Source organism: Lepidochelys kempii, chromosome 5 (assembly GCF_965140285.1).
Source record: "Lepidochelys kempii isolate rLepKem1 chromosome 5, rLepKem1.hap1, whole genome shotgun sequence".
NCBI classification, from domain to species: Eukaryota; Metazoa; Chordata; order Testudines; family Cheloniidae; genus Lepidochelys; species Lepidochelys kempii.
The window spans coordinates 82,788,259-82,803,470 of NC_136384.1; the positions used below are offsets into that span (position 1 = coordinate 82,788,259).

Genomic DNA, 15,212 nt, shown 5'->3' on the forward strand with positions numbered 1-15,212 from the left:
TAAGTACAGTACTGCATGTAAAGTTCAGATGTCTATAAATATTTGTGGGATGGGGAGATAGAGACTGCTTTTAAAATGTAAAAACAACAAGGAGTACTTGTGGCACCTTGGAGACTAACAAATTTATTTGGGCATAAGCTTTCGAGGGCTAAAACCGGTTTTAGCCCACAAAAGCTTATGTCCAAATAAATTTGTTAGTCTCTAAGGTGCCACAAGTACTCCTCGTTGTTTTTGCTGATACAGACTAACACGGCTACCACTCTGAAACCTTTTAAAAAGTGTGACCCCTTAGGTTTATGTGCTTAGTGATTAAAACATAAATTCTTTTCAGTGAGAATTTATGGTCCGATCCAGCATGCTGTTGAGTGCCTTCAACTTCCATTGAACACGAAGAGCCAGGCATAACATTTTCTAAGAAAAAAAACTTACGCTCTGAAGTTAAATACTTTTGAAAATTTTACACCTAGCCCTAATGAAACTGAATGATAATATTAGCCACTGACTTAGCATTTAACAGCATTAATCTCTTTTTTCCCCTATAGTGGTCATCATTAATTTTTTAAAGGACTGTCCACCAATATCCCAGACTCCGAAGACAAAACCAGAGATGTTCCATCCTGAATTGATTTTAAATATTGCATTTAGAGCCTATGTCAACAACTTTGCCATCTCTCACTGTACACCATGACAAAGACTTGAAGATCTGAAGCTTCCATATAAGCTAGACCTTCTCTAGAGCATCCTATGTCCAGCTTCATGGTAGCCTTGTTCAACCCTCTTGGGTACACACAACTAGCTGCTGAAGGCAGAACATACCGCTTTGCTGTATAACCCAAATCACTCTTCTCTCACTGGCAAACATTCCTACAAACTTCATTACCTCCCTCTCCCAATCAAAAATACCCAAACGCTCAAAGCAATTCATACCTTTCCTCTATAAAATTCTACCTGGTGTAATTTTGAAAGAGAAACTAGTTAAGGACATAGCAGTAAAAGGTAATTGGGATAAAATATAACATGTCTTTACAAAAGGTTGATCATGCCAGACCAACCTGATCTTCTCTGAGAAGATAACTGATTTTTTAAGCAAAAGAAATGCAGTAGATCTAATCTACCTGGATGTTAGTAAGACATTTCCACCTGGGAAATTATTAGTTAAATTGGAGAAGATGGGGATTAATATGAGAATTGAAAGGTGAATAAGGACCTGGTTAAAGGGAGACTACAATGGATCATACTGAAAAGTGAACTATCAGGCTGGAGGAAAGTTACTAGTGGAGTTCCTCAGGAATCGGTCTTGGGACCAGTCTTATTTAACATTTTTATTAATGACCTTGGTACAAAAAGTGGAAGTGTGCTAATAAACTTTGCAGATGATACAAAGTTGGGAGGAATTGCCAGTATGGAGGAGGACTGGCATATCATACAAGAAGATCTGGAGGATCTAGAAAACCAGGATAATAGAAATGGAATGAAATTTAATAGTGCAAAATGTAAGGTCATGAACTTAGCGACTAACAGCAAGAACTTTTGCTATAAGCCGGGGACTTATTAGTTGGAAATGTCAGAGGAGAAGAAAGACCTGGGTATATTGGTTGATCTCGGGATGAGCATGAGCTGCCGATGTGACGCGGCCGTGAAAATAGCTCATGCAGTCCTAGGATGCCTCAGGCAAGGTTCTTTCAGTAGAGACAGAGAAGTGTTAGTACTATTTATAGGCGTAGTTTGACTGCTGTATTGGGGGTTGGGGCAAAGTGTGTGTGGAGACATGCATGCATACACGTGCATCCTGTAGCCAGTTACCTTGGCTCACTGGCTCTCTCCCCTGACCTGGAGTGATACCTGGGTTGCCGATACTGGGGGGAACGGTCTGGCTACTGCCGGCAACCACTCCGACACTGGCTGCTGCCAGGATGTTGCTGCTCTCGTGCTGCTGCAGCCGAGGGGTCGCTACATGCTGGGCTCCTGCTTCCCCCTGCCGATTCCTATATCCCCTTCTCTTCCCCAATCCCTCCCCCTTCCACTCCCCATTTTCCCCTGCCCTTTCCTATTTTTAGAGAGCCTCCTTTTGGTTAGGCTAAACAAGAAACGCACATTGAGTCTCCTCTCATAAGGTAGGATTCCATTCCTCAGATGACCCTAGTATCCCTTCTCTGCATCTGTTCCCATCCCCCTTCCCCACATCCCCACCCGCCGTGGGCACTCACCATTGTAAAAAAAAAAAAAAAAAAAAAAAAACCAGTCAAGCATTAAGATCCAGGAGGTGGCATCCAGCTGCAGAGGCAACAACCTGGAGTGCAGGAAAACAGCTGCTCTGTCCCGCTGCCTCCACAGCTATGCATGATCCAAAATGTGCTGGAGAAGGGTGGGGGTGGGGGGATAGGGAGGCACCACAGGGCCCCTCCCCCCCAGCATGCCAACCAGAGCAAGCCTTGCAGGGCAGCTTGGTGCTTGCAGAAATCAGGGGGGGAGAGAGAGGTGTCATGTGACCCGGCAGGACACCCCCCATATGCCTTGACTCTGGTGGTGGGGGGTGGGCTACACAAGGCACTGGTGAGACCTCATCTGGAACACTGCAGTTCTGGTCTCCTATGTTTAAGAAAAATGAATTCAAACTGGAACAGATGCAGAGAAGGGATACTAGGGTCATCTGAGGAATGGAAATCCTACCTTATGAGAGGAGACTCAACGTGCGTTTCTTGTTTAGCCTAACCAAAAGGAGGCTCTCTAAAAATACATCAGAGGGATAAATACCAGGGAGGGAGAGGAGTTATTTAAGTTAATATGGACACCAGAACAAATTGATATAAATTGGTCGTCAACAAGTTTAGGCTTGAAATTAGATGAAAGTTTCTAACCATTAGGGGAGTGAAGTTCTGGAACATCCTTTCAAGGGGAGCAGTGGGGGCAAAAACCTAACTGGTTTCAAGACTGCGCCTGATAAGTGTATGGAGGGGATGATCTGATGAGACTGCCTACAATGGCATGTAATTGACCTGCAACTGCCAGCAGCAAATATCTCCCATGGCTTGTGATGGGACACGAAATGGGGAGGGCTCTGAGTTACTACAGAGAATTCTTTCTAAGGTGTCTGAGTAATAGGGTCTAACTGATCTCCATATTTGGGGTTAGGAAGGAATTTTCCCCTGGGTCAGATTGGCAGAAACAATGGTAGTTTTTCGCCTTTCTCTGCAGCATGAGGCACAGGTCACTTGCAGGTTTAAATTGGTGTAATTGGTGAATTCTCTGTAACTTGAGGTCTTTAAACCATGATATGAAGTCTTCAGTAACTCAGTCAGAGGCTGGGGTCTGTTACAGGAGTGGCCTACCATATGCAGGAGGTCAGACTAGATGATCATGATGGCCCTTCTGGCCTTAAAGTCTAGGAGTCTGCGAGAACTCCCATTGAAGTTAGTTTTGTATCTTTGTGCCCAAGTACAGTATTGAAAGTGTTTTATACTGTAAATGTATCTTGATGGCTAAACCACTAATAATCTTTTACGTGTTTGAGGACTATAGGTATGTTTTCATTCAAATACTGTATATTTAAGAAATAAAAATTTCCCATAATTTCTAAGGACACAGGAAATGTCACAAGAATTATCAAAACAATCAACATTGGAGTTATCTTGTGGCACTTTGATTCATGACAGGTGTTATCCCGTGGCATGTACATTTAGAGGTTTGTGATTTCTCTTCTTTCTTGGGAAAGACTAATAATTATTATGGTAAAGAAAAAGCTGTAATATCATGTATAAATTTAGGCTCATTATGGCAGGAAAAAAGCAGTTAAATGAGCTCAGTAGACATTTTCATTTTCTACATTTCAGCAGTTGGTCCTTAGCAGTCCTTTAGCACTACTAGCTTTTGGTTTATAAGTGTCAGCCAAGCATGTGGCCTCACCTTGTTTTCTATATCTTATAAAGCCTAAACTTAATGTGTATTTGGGTAAGTGCCATCCAGTCAGATTGCTCACTTTTAAAATGACTTGTAACTGTTGATAAAAACAATGTTGACAGGAAGAAGAAAGAGAAATTTCTGAAAATAAATAACTAGAGAGTCCACTGATAAAATGAGGATGTTTAATGTTGTTTCTCAAGTCTGGCCTCCATCTCTACATAAACTATGTTCTAGTGTAAAGGGTGAGCATCCTTACTGGCAATTCCTGATGATTAAACCCTTATTTTACATGCCTTAAACAAGTGATCAATTAACGAATGTTCAAAACTTTTTTATTTTACAAAGCATATGACCACCCAGGGTGTGGATTATTAAATACTTTCATTTTCCTTTAAAAAAGCACTATTTTGTGCTCCTTTGAATACTCTTGACTTCTGATCTTGAAACCTCACTTTATCTTCCTGTGCCTACATACGGAGGTGTGGGTTTGTGTCACTTTGGTTATCTTAAGACAAATTTGTCATGAAAATAATCAGAATAACGAATCTAAATGTAACGTTCAACATGAAAAATATCAAATGCACCCAAAGGAATGTGTGGTTCAGTGCATTTGTTATGGAATACTGAACCTTTCTTTTTTAGGTCACTGGTCTGAATCTAAGTTTAATACCTGTGAACCTAAATATCTGATGACTAGCTGGATCTGATCATTTCTAGCCAATTCCTGCTAGACAGGCACAGTAGATAGAACCAGAGTTGAATGAATATTGGAGCTGAACTAGTCCTACAAAATGGTTGAGATGTGTTGACTGGGCTGTGTAGAGAAAGTTTTCCTGGTCTTGCAAGTGCTGCACCTGATCTGTAGATAAATAGGATTTTAATTTTGTGGTGTTAATTTAGTATATTTTACAAACATACATTTATACAGAGGGGAAAGTCAAATATTTTTAAAGGTCTAGATGCACAGGCAACACACATGCACATACTGAGGGCGTTAAATCCTGTATTTAACAGCAGACACAAGATGTAGAGACAATTTCACAGTATGATAATATTCAGTGTGTGGATATTCAGTGGAGCGGCGATTCAATAGGACAAAACTGACTGAAGAAGAGGCCATGTCTCAAATGCTTGCATCATCAACCAATTAGGAAGGCACAGCAGTGAAGGAGTCACTTTCATTAAAAACTTAACACTTCCCTCTCCCAAACCCCTAAAATTAGTCAGACTGAGAAGGATACTGAAAAAGTAGTAATGCCTGGGCTCTGAGTGTATAAGATATTCCACACAACTTAAATTTCAAAGAGACCCAGCACGTTTCAGATTGTTTCTTAAACTATTTTAACTGTAGTTCCTGTACTTCCTTTGTTAAACTTTTTTGCCATGATGATGATTTTCCCCAAAGAATTCTCTACACAGCAATATATCCCTGCTTGACTGTGGTGTACATGTTTGTGTCTGTCTATAAAAGATAATATTTTTCCAGGTTTGGCTTCTTTTTTAAATGGGTGAAATTTAGATCCACAGTGCATTTATTATGAATTCTCCCCATTGCTATTTTCCTCTTTGTTTAATAAAGTTTTTGTTTGTTTGTTAACATCTTCTTTTAATAGTCCATCTTGTTTACTAATATTATTTTAAATGAATACAATAAGACTTGTTTTTCAGCATATTTGATTGTATCCTTAAACATATTGGCTGCTGAAACTAATTTCTAAGTGCACCTTTGATTTATTACTGTAAGAATATTTATGCAGTTTCTGGGAACAAATATCTTAGTATTTCCATCTTTCTTTCCTCCCGACATTTTTATATTTATATGTTTATATATTTTCACACAGAAAAAAGTGGCCTAGTGGATAAAAAGCATAGGAATGGAAGCTAGGAAATCTGAGTATTGATTTGTATGGTCTTAGATGAGTCACTTAACCTATCTTTGCCCTTCTTTCCATAGTATTTCTGACCTGGCTGAAACTAGGAAACCCCAGGTACATTTCAAGAACCTGTTCTTGTGAGATTTGCAACTCAAAGCAATTTGGATAAATTCAGTTCAGTGTAATTGAATTGTTGCTTGTATTCAAACTAGGGAGAGTAAATTGACTAGAAAGAACGATCATTTGAAGTGTACCATATGCCAGTGCTGTAGGCATTTACATATTATACAGACATTCGTATAGTATGGTACATTTTATAGACATAACTTTTTATTATATAGGTATTCAGTTCATAATTTTGTATTTTAATGTGAAATTCACATACATAGGCCTTATTTTACAGTGGCTGACTAAATTGTGTTCAAGAACCATGCATTTAGGATAATGAAAGGGAACGTGGTGGCTGCATTTTGAAAAATTGGATGCTTCATTGTTGTCATCAAACTACATTTTCTGTCTGTTCTAGATTAACTATTAATACAACTTGTTCTTTCTGGAAAATAACTGAGTAGTGGATTAGTATAAAATAAATAACATTCAGTTTAAGCTACCAAGGATGAAGTTCACGGGAGCCTGGTTGGACTTTGTCAGTAAAAGGCTCTAGCCTCTGGATTTGATCCTATTGGAAATATGTCATAAGCGAGTTACAAGGTGCATCTTTGTCCTATTTTTTCATTAAATGTAGACTCTGAAATTGTTGGGTTTTAGCCTACTGTCCGTTTTCCTCCGTTTCTGTCTTTAAAGTAGTTGTGGTGAAGGGTCTTCAGTGTATTTACTCATTGTGTCCCACAAAGCACTCAAAAATGTACTTAACTTTAAGTACGCGTTTGAGTGCTTTGTAATTAGAGCCTATATTAAGGTAAGGGGTCATGTGACATGGGGAGGTGAAGATTTTAAAAAGGGAAGAAGCTGTTCTGCTTGGGGGCCATTTTCTCCAGTCAATGAGAGAGAAGGAACACAGCATACAAGACTTCACGAAGCAGGGGACTACCTGGCTGCCTTCCTGGATCCAGATGGTCCTCCAGTGACTCACAAGGGAAGAGTGAGATAGTGAGGGACACTGCATTTTAAGATGTTTGTTGTTTTATATGATCTGTACTCTCATGTGCTTTGAATAAGTAAGTAAGAGCAAAAATATGTTAGACTTTGTGCAAAGTGTGTGTGTGTAACTTCTTCACAACTACTGCATGCCCCTGAGAAAGTTGAACTGTAACTATAACCATAACAACTTTGAGGTGGAGTTCTGGGCAAGGTATGTGTTTAAGAAACTGGGGTATCTTGGGGTCGGCACTGGCCCTGGGACCTTATGGCAGATGGGCTGAGGAGCTCCATTTCTGAGAAGGGAGAGCAGACTGAGAGTCAGTGCCCAGGAAATAGGCCAGAGGAGCCGAGGGAAGAACCACTGCTGCAGGCTACTGAGGCTCCAGAAGGTTGGAACAGCCAGGGGGTTCAAAGCAGCAGAGGCTTGGATTCCTCTCACAGCAGTCCTAGTGATTGTCAATGAGGGGAGCTCATTAGAATCTGTGACATCTACCCTTTTGCCTGTTTTCTGCCCACAGAGTTTTTACAAAGTTGCTGATCTGTGGTAGCAGCTCATTTAAGATGACAAGGTTTTTTTGTTTGTCTTTGTTTAGACAATTGGCTTATCAAAGCCTCATCAGAAAATAGTCTTTTCAGAGACATATAATACACAAGTTCTTTCTTTGACATCTTAGGACTTTCAAGAAACATGAAAAAATCCCTTCTGCTTCCTACACACAGGATCCCCTTTATAGGTACGTTTCTTTCTCTCAAGAGGGCAGACTATTACTGTCAAGAAGAAAGATTTCTGAAGGTTCAACCCTCCATAAGGGTGCTGCTCCATCAAAATCCTACTCAAGAAGTAATGTTTTTTCTAACTCTCATGGGCCACACGTCCTCACCTGCATATGTGTCATACCTTAGGTTGCGAATTCTGCAACACTGGATTTTGTTAAATTTCACACACGTGCCGGCAGTATATTCACAGGGTTGACCAGCCCAGAAGAAATGCAACTTCTCACGGACAGTAACACGGCAATGTATTATGTGAACAAGCAGAGAGGGAGTCACTCTTCTAGCTGCAAGGAAGCAGTCAAGTTATGGGGCTGGTGTATCCAGCACAGCATTTATCCCATAGATCTACACTTAGCAGACATGGACAACAGCCTAGCAAGTCAGCTGAGCAGAGATGTAATGGAACTGCACAAACACACATTAAAGAAATGGGTGATAGGTGACACATTCAACTTGTGGGGGCTCCTGTACATAGACCTCTTTGCTATCTGACGGAATCTGAAGTCTCTTTGCTTTTGGTCAAGTGCAGGGAAAGACAGTCCACATTGGTTGCTTTTCCCTGAACTGGGGAGAGAGGTCTCTTCTATGCTTTCCTGCCATTTCCTTTCATCCAGAGATGGATTAAGAAGATAAGACAAGATGGGGCCAAGATAATTCCAGTTGCCCCAGCATGGCTAATGCAACAACAATACATAGACCTTTTTCAACTTCCTCCAGGGAGTGTATAGACTTCTTTCCTATTACTAGACTTATCACCCAGGCCTCTGTCACTGCACTTGATAGCACTGAGGTCTGGGATTCTAATGGACTTTCAAAAAAATCTTGCCCTTTTAGAAATGCAACAGATATTGATTAATTTCAGGAAGCAATTGACTGGAAAGCATTTTATCTCAAGTGAACTAAATTTGGATAAACAAGATACATAGATCAACTGTTGGCTCCAATTCAGTACATTCTTGAAAACTTGCTTCAGTTGAAGCTTGCAGGTCTTTCCATTCCCCCTTGGAAGTGCATCAAGCAGCTGTGTTAGCCTACCATGTACTAATAGATAAATTTGTCTTTGCACGTTATATGGTTAAGAAATTTATGAAAGGACTTGTCAATATGTAGCATTCTATAAAGATGTGGTACTATAATGGGAACTCTAATGCAGCTCATGAAGCCTCTATTTTTTTCTCTATTCACCTACCTATTAAAATGGCATTTTTGGTAACCAGTGTCCGCTATGTGAATAAGCAAACTCCATGCCCTTGTGGCCGATCACCATTCACTGTCTTTCACAGGGATATGCTGCTTCATCCTAAAACCCTAGTTTCCTTCCCTGGGTGTGGTAGGTGACTTCCGCATTAATCAAATTATTAATCTGCCAGTTTTCTTTCAAACTTCATGCTCACCTAAGGGAATCAAAGTCATGTACTTTAGATTCTAAGAGAACTCTAGCATACTATCTTAACAGGACCAAAGAACTACTTAAGTTTTCCAGTCTCTTTATATGATGTGAAGACAGTCATGAGGGTCACATTGTCTCTCCACACCCATCTAGATGCGTTAAATCAGTGGTTCTTAACCACTGTGTTAGCCATCAACTTTCCTCTATATACCATCTAACATCAATTTCTTACCCATTGGAGGTAGGTCACACTCTAACAGAGCAATGGCTATCTGGATTGGGTGCTCACTTATGGTAAGGCAGTTCTTCAGTCTCTATTCTGTCATCTGCTGATGGGATATTGCCTGCCAAACTATCCCATAAATGGGAATATTCAGGGAATACTTGAAGAACAAATGAATGTTACTTACATGTAACCAGAGTTCTTTGAGATGGACTTTGCATATTCATACTCATCATCTACTTTCTCCTCTTCCTCAAATTCCAAATACGGTTTGTCTCTGAGGAGGCAATGGAAGGAACTGAGACAGCAGAAGGCTGTTTATATATAGTATTATGGATCTATTTTTTCCATACATGCATGTTGCAAGGGGTTATTTATACTACTTGTGTCATAAATATAAAGGGAAGGGTAAACCCCTTTAAAATCCCTCCTGGCCAGAGAAAAAAATCCTCTCACCTGCAAAGGGTTAAGAAGCTAAAGGTAACCTCACTGGCACCTGACCAAAATGACCAATGAGGAGACAAGATACTTTCAAAAGCTGGGAGGAGGGAAAGAAACAAAGGGTCTGGTCTGTCTGTCTATATGCTGTCTTTTCCGGGGATAGACCAGGAATGGAGTCTTAGAACTTTTAGTAAGTAATCTAGCTAGGTACGTGTTAGATTATGATTTCTTTAAATGGCTGAGAAAAGAATTGTGCTGAATAGAATAACTATTTCTGTCTGTGTATCTTTTTATAACTTAAGGTTTTGCCTAGAGGGGTTCTCTATGTTTTGAATCTAATTACCCTGTAAGGTATCTACCATCCTGATGTTACAGGGGGGATTTCTTTACTTCTATCTCTATTAAAAGTCTTCTTGTAAGAAAACTGAATGCTTTTTCATTGTTCTCAGATCCAAGGGTTTGGGTCTGTGGTCACCTATGCAAATTGGTGAGGCTTTTTATCCAACATTCCCCAGGAAAGGGGGGGTGCAAGTGTTGGGAGGATTGTTCATTGTTCTTAAGATCCAAGAGTCTGGGTCTGTAGTCACCTAGGCAAATTGATGAGGCTTTTTACCAAACCTTGTCCAGGAAGTGGGGTGCAAGGTTTTGGGAAATATTTTTGGGGGAAAGACGTTTCCAAACAGCTCTTCCCCAGTAACCAGTATTTTTTTGGTGGTGGTAGCGGCCAATCCAAGGACAAAGGGTGGAATATTTTGTACCTTGGGGAAGTTTTGACCTAAGCTGGTAAAGATAAGCTTAGGAGGTTTTTCATGCAGGTCCCCACATCTGTACCCTAGCGTTCAGAGTGGGGAAGGAACCTTGACAACTTGTTTAATATTAGTGTTGTGTGTAGTACTTTCTGCATCATGTTTTATACTATTCTATATACAATATTAGAATATCAGTCATAAAATTTAGCATTTATTTTGAAGAAGTAAACCTTGGAGTCTTCTCCCTTGCTCAGAAAATTTCTTGGCACCGTTTTAACTGTTGGGCTTTCCTTCTCAAAGACCTTTTTTATACTCTGTGTTGAAAGCAGACTAGGCCAACACCACTCTCAACTCTCCAGTGTTCTGGACACTGAGTGGTGTTGGTGTCTCCTCAACAGAGCAGCTCTGCATAGGCTAAATCCTACCTTCCACAAACTGTGTATACAAAGGGGACCCAACTACTTCCAATTTGGGGTTTGGAGAAGAATACTATGAGCTGACATTTTTAAAATTTATAAAAGACATAGTGACTTTTTGGAGGTGGGATGGAGACGGTTGTCCCTCACTCCTTTCCTCCATGGAGAAAGGGGTAAAAGTAGTGGCTGATGAGCTGCTCTGTGGTCTGAGAAGATTATTCTTTCCCCCTTGAATTCCCCAACATAACCCAGCTGAGTTATTTGGGTGCAATGAATAAAGGTCTGATCCAAAGCCCATTAATATTATTGGGGGATGTGGTGGGGTGGGAGGTGTGATTTACACTTACTTTAGTGGGCTTTGGATCAGTCCCAGGATCTGTTCAGAAGAAAGCAGAACATTTTTATAGCACTGTTTTTTTAAATATTTTGGTAATACCAAACTTGGCTGCTCAAATCCATGTAAAACTAACACAACTGTGTGGTTAGCCCCTTGAAAGGCAGATTTCACTATATTTAAATTGAGATTCTTTGAAACAATAATTTCTCCAAAATCTGCCAAGAAACATAGCAATCTATATACTCCTATGCTGAAAACAAGTGAGAATATTTTAACCAACAAATGCAAGCATTATTTACTTATTTTTATTTTTTAAATCAGTTTTTTTTCTTTCCAGCATCTCTTTAGCTTTCTGTGATTTCCCCTCCTCCCGCATGGCCCTGTGCAAATTTCTGTTCAGGCTTAAATCTGATTTTTAAAAGTTATGCTATTCCTTTCTTGTAACATCTGAACAAATTCAGTGTCTTGGTGTGACTTAACTATAAAATAATAAATATCAAATGAAAAGTTCTAAACAAAGTGCAGCATAAAGAGGGGACACGGGTATTGGTGACAGGGTTTGGAACAAGGTTAGTGAAGGTTCATGTGTTCTTGTGGCAAGCATGGTATTGCAAAATGATACCTACCATAACCTTTAGATTAAAAATGTATGTGTGCCGTTTTAATGTCAAATAGTTTAAAACTATGGTTCTTTGTGAGAAATGAAGATCTTTATCTCACGTTTGTCTGCTTCAGTGCATGCTCTCTGAGAAAAGTATTACAAATGCTTGTGTCCGAGAGATGTAGAATAAAGGATATTGTTGCAGCTTTCTACAGTCAGTGTCACTTCACTAGAGTACGTTAGCAAATAGTTGGTTACAAACTGTCACGCTTTGAGGGTAAAAACTCTTCTGAGGTTTAGTATGTAGTACAACTATCATCAATTTAGACCATGTCTACACTAGCGAGCTTAGAGAGGCACAGCAGTACCAATGCAGCTGCTTCGCTGTAAGATCACAGGTGTAGCTGCTCTATATTGGTGGGTCAGAGCTCTCCCATCGACATAGTAAAACGACCTCAACAAGCAGAGGTAGCTATGTCGGCAGGAGAAGCTCTCTCTCCAGCACAGTGCTGTGCACACCATTTATGCCAGTGAAACTTAGGTCACTCGGGGAGTGTTTTTTCACACCCCTGAGCAACGTAAGTGGTAGTGTAGACATGGCCAGAGTCGTGAGGAATGTTTTTTATCACATTGAAGTTAATAGATTGATTTCACTATTTGTGAAAGGAGGACAATTCACATTTGAAAGATACATTTTAATATGTGAGAGTAGTCTTAATTAATGTACTTGATTCACAAAGAATAGGTAAAATCACTTGGGAAAATGTTACTTTTTATGTAATTTTTAAAGTTAAAATATGTTTTTCAAAAGCAAACAGTGGATGCACTTAAAGAAAATGTTTGTTTAAATAACGTAATCAGTGTTTCATATATTGTGTATTGTTTCTTTTAACACTACACTTAAAATATAAACATTCATTAGGGAAAAAAATCACTTTATTACTCAGGTATTTCAGGTTTCAGAGTAACAGCCGTGTTAGTCTCTATTCACAAAAAGAAAAGGAGTACTTGTGGCACCTTAGAGACTAACAAATTTATTAGAGCACAAGCTTTCATGGGCTACAGCCCACTTCGTCGGATGCATAGAATGGAACATATAGTAAGAAGATATATATATATATATACACAGAGAAGGTGGAAGTTGCCATACAAATTGTAAGAGGCTAATTAATTAAGATGAGCTATTATCAGCAGGCGAAAAAAGTGATAGCTAGGCTGATGGAAGAAGTCTTCCATTGACCTCAGCAGTGTATTTACTGGCGTTTAAGTAGGTTTAACTTTGTAGCACTGAGTGTGAAAGTTAGGTCAACCTTACTTCATAGTGTAGACCAACCCTTAATCTCCCTTGCTGTAGATTAATTTTATTACTACTTGTCCTACCTTCAGTGGATATGGAGAACAATTGATCACCATTCTCTTTTAAAGTTATTATAAGCAATAATGGATCCCTGTCCATCACAGATAGAAATTGTCTCACTTCTCAGAAAGATTGTCTTCCTCTCCTCACATATCTTACAGAAAAATATCAATGCCCCTTCAGCTTGTTGTTGACATGGTGGCTTCTTGTTGCCACTTAAGCAAGTTTGATTACATACCATGTCTCATCTTACCCTGACATTTTATTATATTTTTCAATTTTGGAAGAACTCCAAGGGTCTCATTTTGTCTCTGGCTTGAGGCATATAATAGGGTCTTTGGATACCATATTAATTATAGAAAACCAGAGGCAATTAGCATACGTGAATTCTGACACTTTCAGATATGCCTCAAAGGGGCTTAGATATCTGAACATAGGAATCTTGCCTACAATTTCTTAGTTTTTTATAATGCTTATTTTTAATATTGTTCAACTAGCTGGTAATGTAAACATGATTGCAGGAAAAATGATCATGTTATTTCAAAATAAAGCTGAGTCAAATATATATGCATGTATGCCTTACACCACAAATAGATAACATAGCAAACTGAGTCTTGTAGTCCTTACTTAGGCAAAACTTGCACTGCAAAATTCAGTGCCTGTATATTTGCTCTCCTCTTTTCTTGTGTTGCCTATCACCACTGCCTTTGCTCTCCTCAAGCCTCCCTCCTGCTCATCCCTTCTTATCCTTCTACACTCACCTTTGTGCCTTTTTTCATGCTGATTCCTTTACTTACGCACAGACACAGACCGCAGTCTTTGTATCCATGTGCCTGTCTAATCTCTTAACTTATTTCTCTGTGAAGACTTTCAACAATAAGCCACTAAAAGTAGAATTTTAACTAAAAAAAAGAGTGAAACTAATCAAGTCAAACTATCTGCTCTCTGCAAGGAAACTGTGCTTTCTTGAGCATTATTCTACTCCTGGTGTTTGCTGTTTCCACACAAACATTGTCCCAGCCATGCAGGAAGAAAGACCAGATTCAATGGATGTGGTTTGATTAAGCTGCAACTTTATTCACTTAACAAATGGGGGAATACCCAGCAATAAGTTTATAGAGCAGAGTATCATTCTTTCCTTAAATGTTTCCAACTGTTTGGGAGGGTTGCCCCTTCTCAACCTGGTCCTAACCTAGTTCTGGGACTCTGCTACCCTCCCCTCCTATAAGTGTTAAGGGGAGAGGGGGCTGGGAAGAAAGGGAGGGTTGTCCCCCTGCTGTACCAGATGTTAAGAGCCCCAACCCCCTTTTCCCAGCATCCTTAAGGGATAACTTTCCCTAAATCCACTTCCAATTGCTATTTATCAAGAAGCCTTGTTCCCTCTGTAAGGAGTAACTTCACTGGACACCTGCTACCTACTAAGTTGTGACCTGCTTACCTATCCCACTTGGTCCCTGACTTGCTGTGTGGAAGGTGAAAAAATCTTGCATTGGCCAAATTGGCAGTGAGGGAAATATTCCTTCCCAATCCCAAAAGAAAAAAGGCAACTACTGCAATGTCAACAGCAGATCACAAAATGCAATCCTACTTTGGTCTCACAGGTGAGATGGTGGGTCCTGGTAATCCATGAAACAGAGGATCCCTTCTGGAATGCAGAGGATATAAATACTGTCTCCCCAACCTGATGTAGATGGTAGGGTCAGTGCCTCCGCCTGGTCTGGCCACTTCCTATTCCCTCTTTGCCCCTCTTGGTTCTGCTCCTAAGTGTCCCTTTCCACTCTGACTCTTAAAGGAGCCCCAACCTGAGTTCTTCCTCTCAGTCAGACAAAGATCCACTCTATTCAGTTACGGTGAGAACATTTTCTTCCCTGTTTCTTAGACTCTACCCACTATGGTCTGTTGCTGTCTTTTTTGCATTCTTAATCTAATTTAGCTCAACCTGTTTTTCTCTGCTTTGAACACTCATAACACATATAAATAAATAATAGTTTCTGCATCGGGTACTGTAGGATGAGACAGGTGATAAGACAAATACTGCCAGCGGTATTT

At 39.9% G+C, this 15,212-nt stretch overlaps 1 protein-coding gene across 1 annotated transcript in view; it reads left to right on the forward strand.

The window, feature by feature from the left end:
* Positions 1–15,212, forward strand: part of CHSY3 (chondroitin sulfate synthase 3) — a 264,748-nt gene that overhangs the window by 16,099 nt on the left and 233,437 nt on the right. The gene's annotated exons all lie outside the window — the stretch shown is intronic.